We start from the raw sequence: 27669 nt of genomic DNA on the forward strand, positions 1-27669 counted from the left end.
AGTCTTGGAAAACTTATGGGGTCACTATGAGTCGGAATTTACTTGGTGGCAGTGGGTTAGGTTAGTTTATAGTATTTTATACTTACTGAACTTTATACCTAACTTTATACTGAAATTCCAGATTACTTTTTTACGAATTTTTATACAGCGATTGGAGTTTTACTGCATGGTTAGATGCCTGTTACTGTGTTTGGCCTGTTTTGTATGGCCTACTCTTTAGCAACATTTAAAACCCCAACTTAGAATTTTAGGTTTGTCTCAAAACTCCAAACTCTAACTTTTATACTAATGACAAAACTGGCTGTTGTCGTGTGCTGTTGAGTCAATGACACAACTAAACAAAGGGACAATTGGGTAATTTGAGAATATTTTTGTCTCTGTTTAAACTATTTCTTGAGTTCTTGTAATAATGGTCTCATACAATATTTGTCCTTTTGCAGCTGACTAATTTCACTCAGCTTAATGCCTTCCAGATTCCTCCATGTTAAGAAATGTTTCATGGATTGATTCATCATTGTTCTTTATCAATGTGTAGTATTTTGCTGTGTGAATATACCATAATACCATAATGCCAAAATGTGGAGCTATTGTTTCCTGACATATCCTCCATCTAGGTCTATACATTTCTGAGGGCGGTGTTTCCATCTCTCTAACCCTTCCCCAAAGAGCTCTATACTCCACAATTTACACCACATCAAAATGGCAGTTTTGGCATCCTCAAGAGACATCAAATTGTGTTCTTTTTAAATGTTCTTTGAGTTTGGGGAACAAAAACAAGTCTGAAGGGGGCAAGATCAGGGCTGTAGGGTAGATGAGGTAAGGTTTCCCAATGAAATTCTCATAGGACAGCCCTTGCTACCATCAAAGAAAGAGCAGGTGCGTTGTAGTGATGGAAAAAAATTCCTTTGTGCAACTTTCCTGGTGTTTTTCTCACCAATACAGTTTTCAATTTTCTTAAAATTTCTTCATAATAAGCCCCGGTGATCATCCTGTGTCCTTCAAGAAAACCTGTCAAGATTACCCCTTTGGAATCCCAAAAAACAATTGCCATGACCTTCTGAGTGGTCTTCCCTCTCTTGGCTCATCTCTTGAGGCCTTATTGACCTTCCTTAGAACACTTGACCCATCTAAAAACTGTTGTTGCAAAGCTTCAATCCTTTGGGAAGATTTGCACTTGAGTTTTGTTAAAAATTTGATATTAGCCTTGACATCAAAATTGTTTTTACCAAGGCACAAAAAGTATCTCTTTTTTTTTTTTTTGAAGGCCACTAATAAGGCTAAGACAAGTGTGTTACTCAGAGAACTTGTCTGCAGCCATCCACTGACTGTAGACATGTTTAAACACATTTTGTTTGGAATAAACCCGTGCAGTGTGCACTGGAACTTTAGTAACAATACTTTTTGGCTTGCCTTCATATAACAATGTATTAAGAAAAAAATCATATACACATTGTTAAAGTCTGAAACTCCATTTTATATTCTTAACTGAAGTTTTTCAGTTAAACCACAAAAATATAATTTTTATTGAATTGCTTTAAGAAAGAAACTATTTTTTTGAAAGCTTTTATGTACAATATCACAAAGTAATAAACTTTTAATTCTAAGGACACTAGGAGATTGAAGAGATCAACCTAAATTGACGAGATCATTGGGTCACCATGCCAATAAATATCCCTATAACAACAAACTAGCTTACTTGAGCAATAGATTTTTTAAGCTATTTTTCTAAGAAAGTAAACTAGTTTTATTTAAAAAAAAAAAAAAGGAAATGGATTTTGCTTCAAGACTCCAAATAGAAGTTTCACCAAGAAGTTAGGGAGAAACAACATTATGTAATACACTTTTGAGGAAGGAAATTGACCACAAAATATTTTAGATCATAGAAGACTACCATTTATCATTAACTCTATGTTTTAGAAGAAGGATCATAAAAATGCATAGGAGAGGAAGAGAATTGACACATTTTTATCTCCTACTGACTTTACATATAAGAATTTTACATGCATTACGTTGTTAAGATGAACAAAGTCTCCTATGAGGCATATAATATTATTTAAATTCATATAATCATTTAACATATTTATGGATTTTACGAAGCTGAAGATTAATATGAATCAGCTAATAATTTTAAAATGTGATCATGTTCTGATGAATGTATTATAATCTACTGTTAATTTATCTATTTATCCATCCATCTGTCCATCCACCCACCCACCCATCCATCCATCCATCCGTCCGTCCGTCCGTCCGTCCGTCCGTCCACCCGTCCATCCGTCCATCCATCCATCCACCCATCCATCCGTTAATCAGCTAACCAGCCTTCTATTTGTGGAGATTCCCATACATATGCCATATGTGGAAAATATTCAACGTATGCCATATTTGGAAAATATTCAACTACTATTTTTTTTATTGATAATGCTATTTTGGTGAAACTTGGGATAGATTTTCATTTCCATCATCAGATCTATACTCAGGTATCACTGTCTCATGTCACTGATCCTTGGCTGACCTGCTTAAAATTATACATCAACCTCTTTATCTTTGAAATTTAAAAATCGCTCCACCTCTTTATTTTTACCACATATTTTCTTTTATACTCTGTTTATTGCTTATCTTTTCCCATTAGAATGTAGTCTGTAGAAGAACAGGTATTTTTCTATACTGTCCCCTGCTGTATACTCAATGTCAAAAACATTTCATGAATCACAGAAAATTGTCAAAAAAGTGTTGATTAATTGTATAAATATATTTATTTTTACCTTTTCTTCAGTTCTAACTTTTGCACTGTATTTGAATGATTATTTAATATTTTCCTTTTTGTGTGAAAATCAACACATCCACTTAGAATTATATACGATGGTTAAGGCTGTGTGTGGACTTGGCTGGCCCATGATTCTCAGTGGTCTGGCAGTGATGATGTAGATTGACAGCTATGAAATGATGCAATCATCTTCATAATGAGATCTAATATAATGCCATCACCTCCATGATGGGGATCTACTATGAGCAGCCAATCAGTTGAAAGGGAGTTTCTTTAGGGGTGTGGTCTGAATCCAATGTAGGTGGACTTTCCGGCAACTCTCACTGGCTTTTGCTTGCTCTGGATCCTAATTTGACCTCTGTTTCTTGGGACATGAGCTAGCAGTTTACCTGACAATCCTGGAATTTGTCAGCCTCTGTAGCCTATAAGCCAGTGGCCTGGCATCTTACCTACTGATCTTGGGATTCATTTGCCTCTCTTGCCTGTGAACCAGAAGCCTGCTGTCTGAACTGCCGATATTGGGGTCACCAGCCCCTGGAGCTACATGAGTCAGAAAAAGCCCCTAGCCTGACCCACAGATATGGGACTTTCCAGCTTCTACAACTACATGAGTCATTTCCTTAATATAAGTATAAATCTTTCTCTTTCTCTTTCTCTCTCTCTCCTTATATACAAGTATATATACGTGCAGTTGTTTGGACAGAACGAGAGGATACTGTGTGGTTTAAAGTCAGGAAAGGTGTGCATCAAGGTTGTATCCTTTCACCATACCTCCTCAATCTGTATGCTGAGCAAATAATCCAAGAAGCTGGACTATATGAAGAAGAACAGGGCATCAGAATTGGAGGAAGACTCATTAACAATCTGTATGATGCAGATGACACAACCTTGCTTGCTGAAAGCAGAGAAGACTTGAAGCACTTACTGATGAAGATCAAAAACCACAGCCTTCAGGATGGATTGCACCTCAACATAAAGAAAACAAAAATCCTCACAACTGGACCAATAAGTAATGTTATGATAAATGGAGAAAAGATTGAAGTTGTCAAGGATTTCATTTTACTTGCATGCACAATCAACAGCCATGGAAGCAGTGGTCAAGTAATCAAACAATATATTGCCTTGGGCAAATCTTCTGCAAAAGATTTCTTTAAGGTGTTAAAAAGCAAAGACGTCACTTTGAGGGCTAAGGTGCTCCTGACCCAAGCCATGGTATTTTCATTTGCCTCGTATGCATGAGGAAGCTGAACAATGATTAAGGAAGAATTGATGGCTTTGAATTATGGAGTTGATGAAGAGTGCTGAATATACCATGGACTGCCAGAAGAATGACCAAGGCTGTCTTGGAAGAAGTGCAACCAGAGTTCTCCTTAGAAGTAAGGATGGTGAGACTAAGTCTCATACATTGGACATTTATCAGGAGGGACCTGTCCCTGGAGAAGGACATCATGCTTGGTAAGACAGAGGATTAGTGAAAAAGAGGAAGATCCTCAACAAGATAAACCGACACAGTGACTGCAACAATGGGTTCAAACATAGCAATGATTGTGAGGATGGCGCAGGAGCGGGCATTGTTTTGTTCTGTTGTACATAGGGTCACTATGAGTTGGAACTGACTAGACAGCACCTAACAACAACAGCAACACTTTTGTCAAGTTTCTCTCTCTGATATCAGGATTATTTATCCTTTTCTTCAATACCCGAGTATACCAGCTAAATAGTCAAAGCTTTTAGTTAGAGATAATTTTGTAAATAGAGCAGTCTATTCAATGCTGGTAATGATGCAGGAAGAAAATCAAGACAGTGGTTGATTTTCCTCAAGACTTAGCGATATTCCTTGTGTTTAAAAGAGAAAACAAAGCAGCAGATATTTTTAAACATTTGATTGTATATGTTCAAAATAATCGATCGTTTTCCTAAATAAAGGAATAATCTTGGAAGATTCTTAGAAGCGCTAAGAAAATGAATGAAGTATTCTGACAACCCTCAAGAATGTTGGTTACGCAAAAAGAATGACAAGTTTTTAAGGCTAAACTCTGAAAAATGTGCACCAAATGCAGTTAAATATAAGTTTTAAGGATCAGGACCATATTGTGGAACCACAGAAGCATAGACACTACAGCTAGAGAGCGTAGAGGCTTCTTTCATGAAAGTCACGGTGCAAAGGACAGAGCTAAGGACATACCCTGTGTTCTGTAATACATAATGATTACTGCAGAGCAGATGTATTCAATAGGAATTTATAAAATATGTAGTAGAAAAATATTATTTTGAAACAGAAGGGTTTGTAAATAGACCCAGCAGTTTGGGTGTTTATTGATTCTGTCTGCCAAAACACAGAAAAATTGATTGTGTATAAAACCAGTATTCTCTTCAGAAACCACAAGTTTCTGACTGATGACTACACAAGAATCCTAATGAAGCACTGTAATAATCCTTACCAGTGTTTATGTTTCTCTAGTGTGTTACGTTGTACTATGTGCTTCTGACTCATTACTTAACTATTACAACTTTATCACTGTAGTTGATTTCCAAAGTGCTTTCCAGATGTATTAATCTGTAGTACTATGGATTGAATATAATTTAAAAGAAAAATTGACACTTGACCTGATTCATGAAAAATAGACGGATTTGACAACTAAGAGAATGCTCATTCCATGGTCATAGTTTGAAGCGTCAGTAGAACAATGATTCTCATCATAGCCTCTCTCCAAACACCACTGTCAGAAGCAGAACACTGCCCAGTCAGGCCCTTGCTTTTATCCAGTCTAACACTCTGTTGTGGATTGAATTGTGTCCTTCAAAAAATGTGTGTCAACTTGGCTAGGCCATGATTCCCAGTATTGTATGATGCCCACCAATTTGTCATCTGATGTGATTTTCCTACATGTTATAAACCCTACTTCTATGATGTTAATGAGGCAGGATTAGAAGCAGTTATGTTAATGAGGCAGGACTCAATCAAGATTAAACTTATCATGAGTCAATCTCTTTTGAGATATAAAAGAGAGAATCCAGCAGAGAGAGAGGGGGACCCTCCTACCACCAATAAGCAGAGCCAGGACTAGAGCTTGTCCTTTGGACCTAGGGTCCTTGCTCTTAGAAGCTCCCAGACCAGGGGAAGACTGATTACAAGAACCTTCATACAGAACCTACAGCAAGAAAAAGTCTTCCGCTGGAGCTAGTGCCCAGAATTTGGACTTCTACCCTCCTAGACCGTGAGCAAAAAAATTTTTATTTGTTAAAGCCGTCCACTTATGGTATTTCTGTCATAGCAGCTCTAGATGACTAAGACACACTCCTTATATTGATATTTACATCTTATCTTTTTCCATTCTCATAGCCACTTTCATTGATACTTGCCAAGGTTATCACAAAGTTCATAGTAGGAAATTTAAAAGAACTGTGGAAATAAAGGGCCATAAATGGATACATAGGTGTACTTCTGAAGATGGCTGACACATGAGTCAAAACCAGTAAAGCTGAATGTTCACTAACCATATAAAGAACAGACCAAAGACGTGGTTATGAAGATACACTTATGAGGTGGTGTCCTGAGAAATAATAAGACAGAAACCAGACTTTAAGCCAGGTCTACGACATAAGATGACTTTATACTTCCATGAATATAGAGATAAATGGCACCAGGAAAAAAAGAAGGAGTAGTTTAACATTTCTGAGAAAAGGCCAGGATGCCAGTGCCACAGCAGCTTCCTTGTCCTCTGCAGGAAGTCATGCATCCACACCAGTGGTTACATCTGGATCGGAGCTTAGGTAGCCCCTTGTGTAGCTTTAAATATATGCTTAAATTTATATACAATGCTGCTTATGTCAACTTTCCCTCTCTGATATCGGAATGATTTACCCTTTCCTTCTTTTTTTCAATATCCAGAGTAGGCAAGCTAAATATTTAAGACTTTTAGTCAGAAATATTTTGTGAAGTGAACAGAGTATTCAATGCTGGCAGCCATAACAGAAGAAAACTGAGAATGCTTGGCTTCCCTCAAGACTTAGCTATATCTCTAGTGTTTAAAAGAGAAAACTAGCAGTAGATATTTTTAAACAATGGAATATTTAGATGACAGGTTATTAAATGAGAAAGGTCATGTAACTGAACAACTTGCTGACGAACTTGAATTCTAAAAAGCTTGAGTTGTAAATTTTAGAAAACCTATGGAATGCTCCTTAGAAGCAAGAATGGCGAGACTGTGTCTTACATATTTTGGACATGTCAGGAGGGATCTGTCCCTGGAGAAGGACATCATGCTTGGCAAAGTACAGGGTCAGGGGAAAAGAGGAAGACCCTCAACGAGGTGGATTGACACAGTGGCTGCAACAATGAGCTCAAGCATAACAATGATTGTAAGGATGGCGCATTACTGGGCAGTGTTTTGTTCTGTTGTGCACAGGGTTGCTATGAGTCAGAACCGACTTGATGGCATCTAGCAACAACAACAACACGGAATGTATAAGTAAGAATTCTCATTTTGATTTTTCTGTTTTCCCTGTTTCCTTAATAGCTTTAAGGGCACAGAGATAGCCTTAGAGAAAACACATTTTTATCAATTTTTACTAAAAAGTGTATATTTTTTTCCAGAGCAAGGGACTTTATCTCATCCCAGGATATCATAAGTTTACTGGAGACCCAGAGAAAACATTGTTCTTTGAAAATAGAGTGTACTCCAGTTATTTAGCTCCTTTGAAAGTATATTAAACAGTTTTTCACAGAATTATGTCTGTTTTGTGATATTAATCCTTCCATGACTTTAGCTCCATATTTTTATTAGATTTATTTGTAGGTTGGTTAAGTATTTCTGATTATTATTTTTATTTGTATTTATAGAATTCATACTGAGGACAATTGCTCTCATGTTTTCTTTAAAAGTGGTAAGTTTTGCTTTTAAATTATTACCATAAACAGAGGAAAAATAAAGTAAATAATAAAAGTATTCAAATTTTTTTTGGAAACAAGGTTTTCCAGATCTATAGTAGTGCAGTAAAACTCATCTTGACTAAGATTGCACTTTGAGTTACAGAAAAATAATTAGGAGAATATGTTCTTAGTAGACCTTAATTATCTTCTCCCTTTGCCATTTCATTTTTTTTTTTTTTTCATTATTAGCCTTTTGAAAGGAAAGTACTTGAAAGGAAATTAATGTTGTTGGCCTTGAACATAGCAATGTATTTACTTTTCAAATAAAAATTAACTAAGTTCTCCAATATAAGTAAAATATTTTATGAACCTATATTTCTATCTTTACTTCCATAAATCTATTTGTCTTTTAACTTGCTTCCTGAATAAGAATTAACTTTGTGCAAGGTAGTATGGACACATACCATGTTTTCTATCTTCTCTGTCTACACTTACTCTCTTGGTGATTTCTCCAATCTTGTGGTTTTCAAAATAACCTACTGATGATATCCAGGTTTGTATTTCCAGCCCATGCCTCTTTCCTCAACTTTACACTGAACAATTAGCAACCATCTTAAAATGTCCTCTTAGCAGCCCAAATGGTCTCTTGAAAACATCAGTCAGCTAAAGACTCCTCATCCTATGTAAAGGATGAAATGTTTATAATGGTCTACAAGAATGTATATGATCCTGTTTACCCACCCAACCCATTACCTCCCTGATGTTACCCCGTACTATTCATTCACCTATAACCATCTGGTCATCCGTCCCTTCCTCAAACACACTGGGCACAGCTCACATTTTAGGGGTGTTGGTACCTTTTTCTAGACTAAATATTCCTCCTCCAGATTTCTGTATGGCTCTTTTCCTCAACCTTGTCAAGTCTTAACTTTTTTTTTTTCAAAATTTACCACATGTTGAAAAAGAAAATAGCCACCCACATACTATTGGGTAAAATGATCTAGCTTTGGCCAACCAACCATATCACGTTGGGATTTAGACATTAGAACTAGTGACACAATGAAGCAGGATGACAGCAGATTGGAAAATACATCCGTCTTCCAGACATCAGTGGGCAGGGTGTTAACAGTGACACCCATTTTCCAGCGCCAGCAGAAATAGAGGTGCTGTCTGCAGTGCATAGTCTTAGTGGTAGAGTCTAAGGAATCCTCAACCCATTTTTGCTGTACGCATATTATTGGCCGTGGCCGTGGCTGCCTAGATTCTCTTTGTTCTGACCTATTTTCAGAGCCGTATTATTAAGCCTTCTCATTGAATCTATGAACTAACTACTGTCTTTTAAACACCATGCTTTTCAGCCTAATCAGTTAGAATCTTCTTGCTTGAAACTAAGAAACAAATTTCCTTTTTCAAATTTTTTAAATGAGCCATTTTGGAATACAGTACAAAACATAATATTTATTAATTTTGCACATGAAAAAGTCCAGTATTTGATTTGTATATAGATAAGCCCAAGGGATTTCATCTATAATTTTGGAAATTTTTTTCCAATTAAAGTTTAATATTCTATATTATAAAAAGCCGTGGTAGCGCAAAAATTTAAGCATTCAGCTGCTAACGGAAAGGCCGGCTGTTGGAACCTATCCAGCAGCTCCATGAGAGAAAGATTACAGCCTAGAAAACCCTATGGGCAGTCCTACCCTGTCACATGGGTTGCTATGAGTCAAAATCAATCATACAGCATCTAACAATAATAACATTCTATATTATAATTTATTTTTTTAAGTGTTTGAAATTTAAGGTTATATCCTATTTTTTCAAACTATTGTTAAAAAGATTGTGTTGAAGGAAAATAATCACAGAGACCCTATATTCTAATCTCTTGAAGAAAAATTCTGTTTTAAAGTAGCTATAAACTCCAATAAATCATTTTTTGCTATCATTTATTTTTTTATTTGACAACTCTGTTCTGTGATTATGTGAAACTTAAGATGTTATCTACTCCTTTATGCTGATAAAAGAGTCCTTGGGTGGTGTAGTTGACGTTCTCGGCCACTAGCTGAAAAGATGGAGGTTCAAGTCTACCCAGAGATGTTTCAGGAGAAAGGCCTGACAATCTAACTCCAAAAAATCAGCCACTGAAAACCTGATGGCAAACAGCTCTACTCTGACACCCATGATGTCACCATGAGTCAGAATCAACTTGACGGCAACTTGCTTGGTTTTATCTGAATAAAAAGAAAGAAAAAAGAAGTGTGTCATTTCCTTTTGGAGCCCTGGTGGCATAGTGGTTAAGAGCTAAGGCTGTTAACCAAAATGTCAGCTGCTAACCAAAAGATGGGCAGTTCAAATCTACCACTGATTCTTGGAAACCCTATGGGGCAGTTCTACTCTGTCCTACAGGGTTGCTATGAGTCAGAATCCACACGAGGGCAATGGATCTGGTTTTATTTCCTTTCAAAATAATGTTTTATGGATGATTTTTTAAAATGAAAATGGCATTATTGTTAAGAGAGAAATGGATAAAAACAATAGTGATTTATGAAAATGGAGTTTTCAAATACAGAACTAAAAGAACATTTAGGAAGTCACCTAGAGAGACACAGTGATATGAAATGGACTTAACTAAAGAATAAGATTTCATGGTAATGTAGTAGAAGAAAATAAAAAAAGATATTTTCCTTGCTATTAAAATATACCTTGTGAAATAATGAGATCAATATTTGTAGGACACGAGACTGAAACATAGCAACATAAACTTAATATTTCTTGATAAATCATTTCACAGAGAACAAAACACCATTAAACCGAACCTACTGCCATCAAGTTGATTGCCACTCATGGTGACCCTAGGGAATAGAGTAGAACTGCCCCATAGGGTTTCCAAAGATGTATTATGGAAGCAGACTGCCACCCACACCTTTCTCCTAGGAGCTGCTGGTGGGTTCAAATGGCCGAACTTCTGGTTAGCAGCTGAACACTTTAATAATCACTGTGTCACCAGGGCTGAAAACACCATTACTGTAAAGATATTTCACATACTTGGAAATACGGACTACATCTTGTGAAATTCCTTCAGAAAGATTTTCTAAGCTTGTACTGAATTTTTCCTTCTCTCTGTATTGGAAACATCTGTTTTCTTGTTTTTCTTTCTTGTAGTCTCAACATAGAAGATGTGGCACCCTGCTTCCATGAAGATTTACAGCCTCGGAAACCCGATGAGGCAGTTGTACGCTGTCCTATAGGGTCCCTATAAGTCGGAATCGACTCAACAGCAATGGGTTTAACAAGAACCTGTGTAGCAAGTCCTCATCACCAGATTGGAAGCTGATCACAGAAGCACAAAGTAACGCTCCGATACTTCACCGTTTGTCATGACAGAGAAAATCACATGTCACCTTAATCTTGATTAAGCAGTGAATTTTGAGCCAAGTCAGTACTATCCCCTCACCAACATAATTTCATCAGTCCTAATTAAAAAAAAATAGAGATGGGTTTTTCCTGATCTTCACGACAGCACTGGGTTTCTTTTTCTGGGTTTCCCTGATCTTATGCTGCTTTTGCGAAACACAAAGATAGCTTTTCCTTAAAAATTGTTGAGTATCCACTATTAGGAACTGGTCTTCTGGCACAGAAACAATGACAGATGACTGAACCTCCAATCCAAAGGTGACACCAGAGACTGCTTTCTGCGTTGAACAGGAGACTGATTCATAGGAGCCCGAGGCGCAGATATTAGGGGGCTACTTACAAAAGCTAACTCCTTCTGAAATTCCATTCCACCCTAATTATTGCGCATCCCGAAAGGCCCATTCAGAATTTTAAATCAGCTTTCTAAGGTGATAACCACCTGTTATGGCAGCACTCATAAGCATAACGACTTTGCATTGTATTTTATCATACCAGCCACCAATAAAAATGGAAAATATCCGGGTCCCAGGCTGGCACTTGCAGGATGCTATGAAATATGCACAGACTAATGTGGTCAATTTAACCTTCCAGTGTATTTTTTAAATTATTTTTTATCTTTCTACTGATACTGCCCTAAATTTTTCTTGTAATAGATTTCTCTAATGTTATCATGACAGAACCTTCTATAATTGGATATTATTAAAATACATTGAAACACATGCCATTTGGAGCAAATGTTAAAATGCTAATAAGAATATTCAACTAAAAACCAATTAGTTCTCAAAATACTGCAATGGAATGACTGCCTGATTGCCCTCCGAATCATGCTTCAAGTTTTTTCTAAATCGGATTATTTTACTCCTCCTTCTTCCGAGTTATGGAGCACCTAAAACTATGCTTTTGACATAGTTTTCTATTCAATCACAAAGTTATTTTTCTGATATGATGATTTTGAAAAATGGAAGCTCAGCTACTAAGGCTAAACTGAGAAGAGACAATTTGTTTCATTAGATATTTCTCCCTAAAAAAATAATAATATTAGAACGGTCTGATATCCTAGGCCTATAACATATTAATCTCCCCTCTCAGTTAATTGATCATAAGATAGAGTATGGGTTACTTTATGACTCCCTTACCTTTTCTCTCCATCTTCTTATTGCCTCCCCATATCTAGCCTCAGTTATTTTAACGATATGGAAAATTCACGTTTATCAAACTCCTTTTAAGTTTTGATCTTCCCAACAGAGTGAGGGAGACATCATCACTGCTGTGGTAAAAACCCACTGCCACGCCAATGGGAAAAAGAAACCTGCAAGTAATCCGGGTTATGTGAGTTAAGCAAGGTTGCTCAAGTAATAGTCAGGGACCACACAGGGACGTGTGCCCAGGTCAGGTGACTTCACATTCTGATCTCACGTAATAGACAGGGACCACACAAGGACGTCTGCCCAGGTCAGGTGACATCACATTCTAATCTCATGTAATAGGGACCACACAAGGACGTGTGCCCAGGTCTGGTAATGTCACATTCTAGTCTCATATAATAGTCAGGGACCACACAGGGACTTGTGCCCAGATCAGGTGACTTCACATTCTAATCTCATGTAATAGTCAGTGACCACACAGGGACTTGTGCCTAGGTCAGGTAATGTCACATTCTAATCTCATGTAATAGACAGGGACCACACAGGGGTGTGTGCCCAGGTCAGGTGACATCACATTCTAATCTCATGTAATAGTCAGTGACCACACAGGGACTTGTGCCCAGGTCAGGTGACATCACATTCTAATCTCATGTAATAGGGACCACACAGGGATGCGTGCCCAGGTCAGGTGACTTCACATTCTAATGTCATGCTTCTCCAGTGTGACAGACAGCTTGTGGTTGCTCCTTCCTAAAATGCGTTGCAAACAATGGTATATTTAAAGCACAGCCTGATACGTCCAAACTTTTAAAAACAGTACCCAAAACATGTTCTCCACAGTCACTTGAGAACCAGATTTGACAAAGATCATGGAACCTGCTAGTTCCTGCTGAGTAATTCTGCATTTGAACTTGTAATATTGGAAATTATAGACTGCGAAGAAAATTTTTCCCTTGAGTCACAGGCTAAATTACTGAACATTTGTGAGAGTGGAAGAGACATCAGACAGGGAAAAAAAAATAATTCATTTAAAGATGCTTTCATTATCTAGGAGCCCTGGTGGTGCAGTGGTTAAAGCACTCGGCTGCTAACTGAAAGGTCGTGGTTCAAACCCACCTGGGGAGAAAGATGTGGCAGTCTGGTTCTGTAAGGACTGAAGGGCTTGAAAACCTTATGGGGCAGTTCTACTCTGTCCTACGGGGTCACTGAGACGGAATCAACTTGAAGGCAACGGGTGGGTTGAGTTTCATTGCCGATACCGCAAACAGGCTTCTTCAAGTCATGGATAATGTTATGTCGGGGGCTCTCCTTCAGTGGTTGCGCTAGCCCACATTCATGTATCTTGTGGTGGAGCTGGTCTGAAGTGACGATCACAACACACCAAGTCCTAATTGATCAATTTGTCCATGTTTAAGACCTTCCAATAACTTGTTTGGACTTTATTTAGAGTAAACCTATGTCACTTGAACACTTACTGTATTTTCTGTTTTTAAAAATAATCTTAATTTTTTTTTTTTTCCTGTGTCATGAGATAGTGCCCCACACAAAATTAGGTTGAGGAACAGTAAAATAGCAAGGCAGGCAGGGATAATGTTTGGGAAGTTACTGGTAATCTGCAGTGGGGTAACTTTGACAACGTCTGTTTTACTTTTTGCAGTCAGAAACTTCCTTAGTTCTTACTGCATAAGTATGTTGTCCCCTGAAGTTGATGCCAGTTAAATTTAGACATTTTGATTTATATCTCAAAAAAGTGGTTCAGGTAACTGGGGTGAAAGATTGTGATGTGTAAATAGATTAAATGCTTTCTGCAGTTAAAGATTCCAGTGTGGCCCTTTCATAAAAAAATGACAAGTAATGGCTCAGGGTTAAAAAAACAGGGTTACACAGTATTATTTACTGGGTGGGCCAAGGCACTAGTACTTCTTTCTAAAATCTCTAAAAGCTTAACTGGGATTAAAAAAAGAAAGAATGAAAGAAAAGAAATCCCATCTTCTAATCTGGGTCTTCCAGCTTTATTTAAAAAACGTCTCGTTCCCTGTTGACTGAAATCTTTGTTATCTTCATAGCACTGCTTCAGCGATTCTGGTATAACAAGTTAAAAAATTCCAATAGGTGGTTTTTGTTCGTTTGCTTTTGCTTTAAATTCACTAATCCATAAACATTTAGAATTGTTGGAGGATTGGTGAGCAAATGTCGGCTTTGAATTCATGTAGATTGAGGCTCCAATCTCGGCAGATACCAGCTGCAGAACAATGGGCTAGTCCTCCCCGTCCCTGGCTTGCCCTTTGCTCACCCAAGGGGCACAGATCCAATGCAGGTTTTCTGAGAATTAGATAAAACATTTGATGAGTTTGCACAGCCAGGAGCTCACTCACTATTAGATTACTTTCTACTTTGTCCACTGTACTTCAACTTAAAAAAAAAAAAAAAAAGTCCGAGCAAAGCTTGAATAGACTTCGGAGTTAATAATTACTGTTAATGATTATAGGTGACCGTTATTTTTCACAGTCTATATAAACACATCATTATAAAATTGTTAAATCATTCACATCGCTTAGAGCAAAGTTTCTTAATCTTTTTTTAGGTCACAAATCTTGAACATTTAATGGTGGCTTTTTTGTGTGTGTGTGTTCACTCTAGCCCCTTTCAAAATGACATATCCACAAAAGTTGTCATGCAGTTAGGGAGATTGACACGTGTCCTAAAGCCCATCCGCCTGTTCCCAGTTTTAAAATTCCTACATTATGGAATCATTTGGATTTCCTGGAAAATTAGGTAAGCATTTCTGTATTTCTCTGTCACAGCAGAAAAATATCTGCATTTGTAAGCCTGCAAACTCAGTAGGAAGTATTCGATTCCCTTGTGAGAATGTAGCTCATCAAGCTGAGGCAGTGGTTCCTGACAAAGGCATGAGGACAGAGACTTCTCAGTTCCATCACCCGGCTTCCCGTGTGCCAGAGCTCTCTAAAGTAGGTGCCACGACAGGCAATCGCTGCATTTTCTGACTTGTAATTACCACTATCCGAGCTATCACTGTGTTTCTAGAGGTCTGTGTTACTGTTCTCTCCCCACTTAGAGCTGAGGTTGACATTTTCTTTCAGGCCTATCTGTTCCAGCTTCTCTCTCTGATGCCCTTTGCATTCCTCCCTAAAGACACAAACTTCGTGCTGCAGATCTTGTCTTATTGAGGCAAAGTTTCAAAGATGGGATTCTTTTCCACAGGAAATTAAAATACAGATTTTCAAACTTCTCTTTCTTACAGAATGGATAGATTCAAAACTAAAAAACCAAACACATTGCCATCAAGTCAATTCTGATCATAGTGACCCTACAGGACAGAATAGAACTGTCCCATGGGGTTTCCAAGGAGCATCTGGTGACTTGAACTGCTGACATTTTGGTTAGCAGCTGAGCTCTTAACCACTAAGCCACCAGGGCTAGATTAAAAAAAAAAAAAAAAAAAAAACCGTTGCTGTCAAGTCAATTCCCACTTTTAAAGACTCTATAGGGCTGGATTAGGGTGGTAAAAAACACACAACTCACATTCTGTGGTTGTTGTGTGTCTTGATGTTGATTCTGACTCATAGCAACCCTGTAGGGCAGAATAGAACTGCCCCATATGGTTTCCTAGGGCGAAATCTTTACGGGAGCAGATAGCCAGGTCTTTTCTCCTGTAGAGGGGCTGGTGTGTTCAAACCACTGACCTTTCAGTTAGCAGGTAAGCACTTAATCATTGCGCCACCAGAGCTCCTACAATTATGTGATTTCAGGAAAATTGCTTAAACCCTTTGAGCCTCAGTTTTCTCATTGCTAAACTGTGAATGTTGCTATTTCCTTTGATTCAATTTTGATTCATGGAGACCACATGTAGGCAGAGTAGAACTGCTCCATTGGGCTTTCAAGTCTGTTACTTTTCAGGAGCAGATTGCCAGACCTTTCTTCTGAGGGACCTCAGCCTTTCAGTTAGTACTTAAACACTTAACTGTTTCTGCCACCAAGGGACTCCAAACTAGGAGTGACGGTATCCCTTTCAGACATCTATTTAAGATATCTTTAAAAATTAATTTGGTTTACAATACTCAGGAGAAAGATGTTTCAAATTTCTTTATTTTTCCAAATAAAAAATGAACCTTCCAGCTTTCTCTCCTTAGAGCAGATAAGAATTCCAATAACTCCTCCAACTTTGGTCAAATTTTACAAGATTTCCTGGCCTGTGTGATACTGAAGAAAAATGATCTGTAGGCAATGGTTGAGGACATCATTTTAGCTCTTCTTTTCAAGCACTGTCTTTCAGTCACTCTGCACATTTCTGCTGTGAAAATCAAGAAAGTCTCATCAATGAAAGTTCTGTTCTGTTGACTAGAGTCTCACTCTCTGAGGCCCTCATCCCTGCTCTTAAGAAGGCAATTCTTAGTATCCATATACTACAGGATCCCACAGCAATCACCACCAAGTGTGGGCCACACTCTCCCATAGTAGGAAAACCCAAACTCCTTGTTCCTATCCCCTTCATCAGCTCTGGCATCTTCAAGTTCTCCTTCAATGACTACAACCCTAAATATGCCCAGCCTCTATCCCCATTGCCTTAGGGATAATCCAGCTTTATTCTTCTATCAGCTTTAGAAAACAACATTATTATCCTCGTATAAAAAAGGGAGCCCAGAGTAAATGCCTTAATGCACTCATATTTTCTAATGTCTCTAGAATATGCTGCTGCTTGAAGAATACAGCAAACATTAATAACTCAGCAGGTTACCCTTTCATTTATTTAGGGACACAGTTACAGTCCTCAATATGTACTTGGAGTTTGATAAAGGTTAGGCTTCATCCCCTAGTATCATGTTTTAAGAGAGTTGTCATAGCAAGAAGTTTCTTATTGAAAACTTTAGAAAAGAATGTAAAAAAAAAAAAAAAAAAAAAAAAAACTTGAAATGATGACTATATTATGTCACGCAGTTAGTTGTTTTTGTAAAAAAATCACTTGTTATCCTCTTCTTAATAGAAGTTTAGGTGTTTTAGATCCAGTACACATAACAAAGAGGAGGAAAACTACTTGTATCATTCTTCCTTCCTTCTCTGAAAAAGTTGTCTAAAACCAAACCATGAATTAATTGCAAACTGTAAAGTCTTTTCATTTTAAGCACAAAATCCTTCAAGTATGAAGGCCAAGCATATAAATTGTCATGATTCTTTATATTGCTTTCTACACAGGAAGGTTATTAAAATTTCTGAATGTCTTTGTATGCTATTCCATTAACAATTATAAAATTTGAAAATATAAATTCAGTAGTTAGTATTTTCTGAAATATTTACAGATTACAAAATTTAATGCCACAAAAAATATTATGAAGAAAATTATTATCCCTGTTTTAGAGGTGAGAAAATTGAGAAGGAGATTGGTAGGGAGTGTGATTTCTTTATGGTCATGAAGCCAGGATGTGACAGAAAAGACTGAAATCCTTATATTTTTGATATCAAAAGCTAAGACACTAAGGAATTTTATTAGACATTTTTAAACAAAAGCATATATTGAGGTGCAATGTTAAAAATCTATTACATAATTAATTTTAGACTTTTCATGATAATAGTGATACTGTTGTTAACCCTGTAAACATATTTGCATAATCTGAAATTCGATATTAACGTAGGTGCATGCTTATTTGAATTTCTTTATTTCAAAGTCCGAAATCTAATGTAAATAAAACATAACCGCAGGTGGAATAGTATCTTGTGCAATAGATTCTCCTGCTTTTATTCTATATCTCAGCTGTTCAGCAATCTCTTAGTCTTTTCTCATCAAGGAAGTGCTACCCCAGCTGAGATGCTCTCCACTGCCGAGACGAATGGGACACAGAACCTCCAGAAGGGCAGGCCGATTTCTTTCACATTTTGTGGATAGTAATTTCCTGACAATTTCTTATATGAGGGGCAACAGCCCAGAGATGAACTGTGAATTCCTTTTCAGGTCCTGGGTGCTAATTCCCTTTTGAAAGAGATTTGTGAGATGAAACAAAGTTGGACCTGTTGTTAGGTATTTTCCCTTAGGGCTTTGAGGAAGAGTTTTATTCTGCTTTTGTAGCTCTAGTATCATAATTAGCGTCAACTCCCGTAGAAACTTCTCTGTTTTGTTTGTTTGTTGTACATTATGAAATATGATTCTGAGTGTTCCAGGGTAGGTCTGGGGGGAAGATGAAGGTACTGTGGACATCTGATGACATGTTCTTTAGCTTCAGCAATGGACTGCAGTTTGATGGAGTTAGTCCATGTTTAATATCAAGAAAACCAGGTATTTTCAAGTAATTTTCTTTGGGGAATCAATTAGGTACTTGAGTGTTGGTGGAAGAAATTTAACTTAATGGATTCCTAGATTTCTTCTGAAGGCTTACTCAGTCATAGTCACTCAGCTCAAAGATAAATTTATATTTTTTTAGCATTTGGTACTTAAAAATGTCATACTTATAGTGGGCCAGTGGAATAGATATTATACCAATTTCTAGAGATGAAAAGTTAAGCCGCAGAAAGACACACAGTGGATCTCACATTCCCAAAGCAAGCACTTTCTACTATATCATGCACACAAGTTTAGATTTCTAAGAAAAAGTAGCAAAGCAATGATAGGTGTTTTTTATTAACAAAAACATAACCGGATAATTTTCCTGAATAACCAGTTTTGAGTAACAAAACAGGTTACTTATATTTTATTTTTGTTCTTATGCTGTTTGGTAAGAATATGGCATGAAATAACACAGTAGTGGGAAAAAATATTCTTTAAAATATTTTATCCCTTTAATTTCAAAGTAGGACATACACACAATGATAAAACAAAAGACACATAAAAGGTGATGGCAATTATATCTCCTATGACCCCTTCTCTCCTTCCCTGTCCACGTTACTGAGTTTTAATGACTGGTCGAGTTTTCTGTGTTCAGCTCTTTTGATGGCGACCGTCATAACATAACTTCACAATGAAGGAATTGGACTGTCAGCATCTGAACCAACTAATCAAAATTAACATCTCTAATGATGGGTCAACCAGACAGTATGTGCCTCCTGAGGTGATGCAGCCGGAAGGACACAGCCCCACCTATGAAATTTAATCAAGTCTTTAGAGCTAACTACAGTCTAGGAACCCATTGCCATTGAGTCGATTCCGACTCATAGTCGGCCTTATAGGACAGAGTAGAACTACCCAACAGGTTTGCAAAGGAGTGATTGGTGGATTCAAACTGCTGACCTTCTGGTTAACAACCATAACACTTAACCACTGCACCACCAGGGCTCCACAGTCCAGGAAACATAATGATAAAAGAACTCATTGATAAAATGCCAGCAAGAAGCTAACAGACATAACAAGATGAAGGATAATCTTAAACAAATAAACAGAAAACAACAACTGACTTTATTTCTTTCAGAAGTTAAGGCTTTAAAGAAAAATATTGGACATGGGCATACACTGGATGTTAAAAGAGGCTTATGAGACACAACACCTAAATAATTTATGGTCTGTGTTTAGATCCTGATTTAAACAAACCCACTGTTTAAAATAATTTTTAAGGCAGGTAAATTACAGTGTAGCCTAGGTATTTGACAATTCCAAGGAATTGTTGCTCTTTTTATTAGGTGTGATAATAGCACTCTGGGTATATGTGAAAATGTCCATAATTTTTATACATATATACAGAAATATGTAGAGATGACAGGAGATTATGTCTGGGATTTGCTTTAAAAACAAGCAAAAAGAGGATTAGATAAAGCAGGTAAGGTAAAATCTTAATAATTTGAATCTAGATGATGGATATATAGATTCACACATACACAGCTATAATATTCTGGGTACATTTGAAAATGCTCACAATACTTCTTAAAGTGTGTGGTTTTGTAATTCAGGGATAGAAGAATTGTGCTGGGATGGCTGTCTCCATTTTAATGAGTCAAGTGTCTGATTTATCGTTTATTTAATTTTAAGTATTCAACAGTGAATAAATTTTTTATATATTACCTACAGATTCTGATAATTTTGTCTATCCTAATTTAATATCTCATCAATATTCTTAATTGCATGGTTCATGTGAAATATGCATAAAAGTGAACTCAGAAAAGTTAATTTTGGAACTTTATACTGATTTTGGGGACTAAGACACATAGCAGAGTACAGGATCAGCGGAAAAGAGGAAGACCCTCAATGAGGTGGATTGACACAGTGGCTGCAACAATGATCTCAAGCATAACAGTGATTGTAAGGATGGCTCAGGACAAGGCAGTGTTTCATTCTGTTGTGCATAGGGTCGCTATGAGTTGGAACCAATTCGACGGCACCTAGCAGCATCAACAACAACAACACACAATTTGCTGTTAAAAACTATTATGACTAGATGAGGATTTATTTTACTTATTCTATTTCTGCATTACGATAAATGTTTATTCACGAAAATCAACTAAAATAAACATTAAAAGTAATAATAGTAAAATTTCACTTCATAGCACAGATACAGAATTTTCAGTCTTCTTAAAAACTTAAAATATAAGACTGGTTAAGAAAAAAAAAGACTTTTTCAACCTAAATGTGGAAATTTTGAGTATTTATTAAAATAAATTAATATTTTAAAATGATAATTTTATAGCTTAAGGTAGTATAATGTGCACTTAGGCCACATTCAATGCAATATGCATGATTCATTTACATACTTATAGATGTAAAATCCATCCATTTAATTAGAACTACTTTTCTCTTAACAGTTCGTACTTGCCATATTTTGAATGATATCCATGTATAATGAAAGAAGACCCATATTAAATTCTAGTAGGGACGACAAATTTTACTTTATTTTAAGTACAACTCATTATTTAAATTAAAAAAAAAACATATTTTACCTGTTTACATATTTAAGAAAGTAACAGAGGGTTTTGTGTTTGAAATCCATTTTCCATACTGAAGACATTTATCACAGAATGAATTAGTTATCACAAGTAGGGTCATTTAAAAATAATAATAACAACTTTTTCCATTTTTTTCTTCTCTGTGAACCTAAGTAAAATTATTGCTTCTTTACCATGAGCTAAGTCATCTATTTTAAATTTTGCAGACAAGCAAAAATTGATGCTCAATAATTGAACCAAAAAAATCACTGCAGTAGAGTCGATTCCAACTCATAGCGACCCTATAGGCCAGAGTAGAACTGCCCCATAGAGTTTCCAAAGAGCACCTGGTGGATTTGAACTGCTGACCCCTTGGTTAGCAGCCACAGCTCTTAACCACTACACCACCACGGTTTCCGCTCACTAAACAGTTTAGTCAAATATCATGTTGGTGAAAGTTAATTTTATGTGTCAACTTGGCTAGGCAATTGGTACCTAGTTGTTTGCTCAAACACTAATGTATATATTTCTATGAAGCATTTATATGTGCTTTTTTTTTTTAGTACTTAAATAAGTTGACCTCAAGTAGAGAAGGTTACCCTCCATTATGTGGGTAAAAAAAAAATAAAATTGTGGGTAGGTCTCCTCTAATCAATGGAAGACAAATCCAAAATTTCCCAAGGATAAAGATTCTGAATCTAGACTAAATATAAATATTTTGCTGGGGTTTCCAGCCTGTTGCCTGACCTGTGGATTTTGGGGTTGTCAGTCCCAAAATAATGTGAGTCAATTCCTTAATTCTCTCTCTCTCTCTCTCTGTATCTATATAGGTAGATATGTAGACGATACATAGATATAGATATATAGATCATGTTATCAATAGGGACCAGTCCCTGGAGAAGGACATCATGACTGGTAAAGTAGAGGGTCAATGAAAAGAGGAAGTCCCTTGATGAGATGGACTGACATACTGGCAGCAAAAATGGGCTCAAGCATACCAATGATCGTGAAGTTGATGCAGGACCAGGCAGTGTTTCATTCTGTTGTACGTAAGTTCACTATGAGTCAAAACTGAATTGATGGCACCTAACAACAGCAGACATATAGATAGATAAAATTTTGGTTCTGTTTCCCTGGAGAAACCTAGTAGAACTGCCCCATAGGTTTTCCAAAATTGTAATCTTTACAGAACCAGACTGCCACATCTTTGTCCTACAGAGCAACTGGTGGCTTCAAACTGCTGACATTTCTGTTAGTAGCTGAGCACTTAAACACTGTGCCACCAGCACTACTTGGAGAACCCTAAGACAGTCAGATATTTGTCAGATGTCAGGCCAAAATGAAGAAATTAAAGATCGCTTCCAGTTTCTGCATTCTGAAATTGATCGAATGCAATCAGGATGCATTGATAATTACTGGTGGTTGGAATGTGAAAGTGGAAATAAAAAAGAAGGATCAGTAGTTGGAAGATACAAGTAGATTTGGTGATAGAAATGATGCTGAAGATTGCATGATAGAATTTTGCAAGACCAACTCTTCTTCATTGCAGATACCTTTTTTCAACAACATAAACAGCAACTATACACCTGGAACTTACTAGATGGAATATACAGAAATCAAATTGACTATATCTGTGGAAAGACACTATGGAAAAACTCAATATCATCAGTCAGAACAATGCCAGGGGCCGACTGCAGAACAGACCATCAATTACTCATGTGCAAGTTCAAGTTGAAACAGAAGAAAATTAGAACAAGTCCATGAGAGTCAAAGTATGACCTTGAATATATACTACCTGAATTTAGAGGCCACCTCAAGAATAGACTTTACACATTGAATGCTAATGACCGAAGATCAGACAAGTTATGGAATGACATCAAGGACAACATACATGCAGAAAGTGAGAGGTCATTAAAAAGACAGGAAAGAAAGAAAAGACCAAAATGGGTGTCATAAGAGACTCTGAAGCTTGCTCTTGAATGTCGAGTAGCTAAAGCAAAAGGAAGGAACGCTGAAATAGAAGAGCTGAACAGAAGGTTTCAAAGGATGGCTCAAGAAGACAAAGTAAAGTATGATGATATGTGCAAAGACCTGGAGATAGAAAACCAAAAGGGAAGAACACACTCGGCATTTCTTAAGCTGAAAGAACTGAAGAAAAAATTCAAGCCTCGAGTTCCAATAGTGAAGGATTCTACAGGGAAAATATTAAATGATGCAGGAAACATCAAAAGCAGATGAAAGGAATACAGAGTCATTATACCAAAAAGAATAGGTCGCCATTCAACCATTTCAGGAGTTAGCTTATGATCAGGAACCGATAGTACTGAAGGAAGAAGTCCAAGCTGCACCGAAGGCACTGACGAAAAACAGAAGTCCAGGAATTGACAATATATCAATTGAGATGTTTCAACAAATGGATGCAGTACTGGAAGTGCTCACTCATCTATGCCAAGAAATTTGGAAGATAGCTACCTGGCCAACCTACTGGAAGAGATTCATATTTATGCTTATTCCCAAGAAAGGCAATCCAACTGAATGCAGGAATTATCTAACAATATCATTAATATCACAGGCAAGTAAAATTTTGCTGAAGATCATTCAAAAGTGGCTGTAGCAGTATATCGACAGGGAGCTGACAGAAAGTCAAGCTGGATTCAGAAGAGAATGTGGAACCAGGGATATCATTGTTGTTGTCAGATTGAGCCTGGCTGAAAACAGAGAATACCAGAAAGATGTTTACCTGTGTTTTATTGACTATGCAAAGGCATTTGACTCTGTGGAACATAAAAAAAGATGGATAACTTTGCAAAGAATGGGAATTCCAGAACACTTAATTGTGCTCATGAGGAAACTGTACACAGATCATGAGGCACGACAAGGGGATATCGAGTGGTTTAAAGTCAGGAAAGGCGTGTGTTAGGGTTGTATCCTTTCAACATACTTGTTGAATCTGTATGCTGAACAAATAATCAGAGAAACTGGACTCTATGAAGAAGAACTGGGCATCAAGATTGGAGGAAGACCCATTAACGACCTGTGATATGCAGATGATACAACCTTGCTTCCTGAAAGTGAAGAGGATTTGAAGCACTTACTGATGAAGATCAAAGACCACAGCCTTCAGTATGGATTACACCTCAACACAATGAAAACAAAAATCCTCAGCAGAGCCAAGATGGCAGAATAGACAGATGTTCCTGGCGAGCCCTCTTTACAACAAAGACACAAAAAAACAAGTGAAACGAGTATATTCGTAACAAGCTGGGAGCCCTGAGCATTAAAGGCAAGCTTAGACAACGAACTGAAGGGCAGGGGGAGAAAGAGGCCATTCAGAAGTGGAGAGGAGTTATCAGACCTGAATCGTGGGGAGCCCTCAGACACCATGCCCGGAGCAGCAGTGGCGGGGATGGGCTGGTACAAGCATTCGGCCTCAGTTTTCTCAGGGAGAAGCAGTCAGCCACACAGCCTGCTCACACCACTGGAACCTAAGGAGAACGGCGCTTTTGGCAAAAGCTGAGTACTTGCATGTATTTTACCATGCCCCCCCACCCCCAAGCCGGATTCAGCGGCTGAATCCCTAGGCCTGAGATAGACCCTGGTGAGCATCTAGAGCCATCCTCCCGACCTTGGGGAAGGAAAAAATTTGCAGTTGGGGGGAAAAGATAATTTGCTAGCTCCATTAATCAGGGGAGCTCAGGACAGAAGCGGCTCCTGTCCAGGCATAAACTGTCCATGGACTTTGAGCACCTTTCCCTTCTGCATGGACTTTTGTGGGCCTATTTCGGGAGAATAGGCCCTTGTTGGCAAATTTCAACCATTTCAGCTGTGTGGTGGAGAGGTGGGTGTTTGATGTTTGACATTGCTTTGCCTATTAAACAAGGTCCTCACCTACCCACATCAGGGACCTAAGGACTGGTAGCTCCACTCAGGTCACCCAACCACCCGCGACAGGGGTCCAAAGATAACTGGTACCTCCCAGTCCTTACAACCAAAAACTTTGGGTGCCCTTGGTCTCTCTGCAGAACCCACCCACCAGCATGCTCTAGGGAACAGAGATGCGTTTTTCTCAGAGATACTCAGGGGTTGGTTCTCAGCCCCATGCCTTGTTCAGAGTGTGACCCCCTACTGCAATCAGACACCGGTATATAAGCCAATCACCCCTGCCCCTCTAAGACTGTAGGACAGAGCCTGTACCACACACTTGATGATCAGCTACCTGGAAATCTAAGCTGAATTCATACAAGAAAAACGAATGGACTCCTAGACCGATATGCCTGATAACACCTCTAGCCAGCTGGGGACAGAACACCAGAGCCCAAAGGCAAAAATAATCAAGCTAGGTTACTCAAGCAACCCGTACAGGTACACCAAAACAAAACAAAGCAAGCAGCTATGACACAGTAAGCAAGCATAAACTAATACAATAACTTATAGGTGACTTGGAGACAACAGTCAATATCAAGTCACATAAAGAAACAGACCATGAGCATCTCAACAGGCTCTCAAAACAAAGAATCCAGGGATCTTCTACATGAAAGTGCATTCCTGGAATTGCCAGATGCAGAATACAAAAGCTTAATATACAGAACCCATCAAGACATTAGGAAGGAAATGAGGCAGTAAGCAGAACAAGCCAAGGAACACACAGATAAAGCAACTGAAGAAATTAGAAACATTATTCAGGAACATAATGAAAAGTTTAATAAGCTTGAAAAATCCATAGACAGCAATCAGAAATTCAGAAGATTAACAATAAAATTACAGAATTAGACAACTCGATAGAAAGTCAAAGAAGCAGAATTGAGCAAGTAGAAGCTAGAATTTTTGAACTGAAAGATAAATCACTTGGCACTAAAGTATTTGAAGAAAAAACAGAAAAAAGAATTTTTAAAAAATCAAGAAACCTTAAGAATCATGTGGGAGTCTATCAAGAGAAATAACCTATGAGTGACTGGAGTACCAGAACAGGGAGGGATAACAGAAAATAGAGAGAAAATTACTGAAGATTTGTTGGCAGAAAATTTCCCTGATATTCTGAAACATGAGAAGATATCTATCCAAGATGCTCATTGAACTCCACATAAGGTAGATGTTAAAAGAAATTCACCAAGACATATTATAATCAAACTTGCCAAAACCAAAGATAAAGAGAGAATTATAACAGCAGCGAGGGATAAACAAAAAGTCACTTAAAAAGGAGAGCCAATAAGAATAAGCTCAGACTACTTAGCAGAAACCACGCAGGCAAGAAGGCAATGGGATGACATATATAAAAAAATTGAAGGAAAAAAATTGCCTGCCAAGAATCACGTACCCATTCAAAACTGTCTCTTAAATATGAGGGTGAAATTCAGACATTTCCAGATAAACACAAGTTGAGGGAATTGGTAAAAACCAAACCAAAACTACAAGAAATACTAAGGGGAGGTCTTTGGTTAAAAAATCAATAATATCAGGTATCAAACCAAGACTAGAACACTGGGCAGAGCAACCAGAAGTCAACACAGACAGGGAAATTAAAAAAAAAAAAAGCAAGACTATTTAAAAAAAAGGCCAAAACAGGGTAACAGCAATGTTATTATATAAAAGAAGACAACATTAAAATAATAAAGAGGGACTAAAGAAATGTAAACATACACCTTCCATATGGCGAGGAAGATACAGCGATACAAAGAAATAAAAGTTAGTTTTAAATTTAGAAAAATAGGGGTAAATAATAATATAATCACATAGGAAACAAACTATCCTACTCATCAAAATAAAATACAAGAGAAAAATACAGACTCAGCAGAAACAAAGTCAGCAACAACAAATAGGAGGAAAGGACAATATATAAAGAGAATCTACTCAGCACATAAAATCAAGTGGGAAAAAGAAACTGTCAACAACACAGAAAAAAAGACATCAAAATGATAGCACTAAATTCATACCTATCCATAATTACCCTGAATGTAAATGGACTAAATGCACCAATAAAGAGACAGAGAGTGGCAGAATGGATTAAAAAATAAGCACTGTCTATATGCTGCCTACAAGAGACACACCTTAGACTTAGAGACAGAAACAAATTAAACTCAAAGGATGGAAAAAAATATATCAAGCAAACAACAATCAAAAAAGAGCAGGAGTGGCAATATTAATTTCTGACAAAATAGACTTTAAAGTTAAATCCATCAGAAAGGATAAGGAAGGACACTGTATATTGATTAAAGGGACAATACACCAAGAAGATATAACCATATTAAATATTGATGCACCCAATGACAGGGCTGCAAGATACATAAAATGAACTCTATCAGCATTGAAAAGTGAGATAGACAGCTCCACAATAATAGTAGGAGACTTCAGCACACCACTTTGGGTGAAGGACAGGACATCCAGAAAGAAGCTCAATAAAGACAAGGAAGATCTAAATGCCACAATCAACCAACTTGACCTCGTAGACATATACCCAACAGCAACCCAGTATACTTTCTTTTCTAGTGCACATGGAACATTCTCTAGAATAGACCACATATTAGGTCATAAAGCAAGCCTTAGCAGGATCCAAAACATTGAAATATTACAAAGCATGTTCTGTGAGCATAAGGCCATAAAAGTGGAAACCAATAACAGGAAAA

The sequence above is a fragment of the Loxodonta africana genome, chromosome 12, assembly GCF_030014295.1.
Source record: "Loxodonta africana isolate mLoxAfr1 chromosome 12, mLoxAfr1.hap2, whole genome shotgun sequence".
Classification (NCBI taxonomy): Eukaryota; Metazoa; Chordata; class Mammalia; order Proboscidea; family Elephantidae; genus Loxodonta; species Loxodonta africana.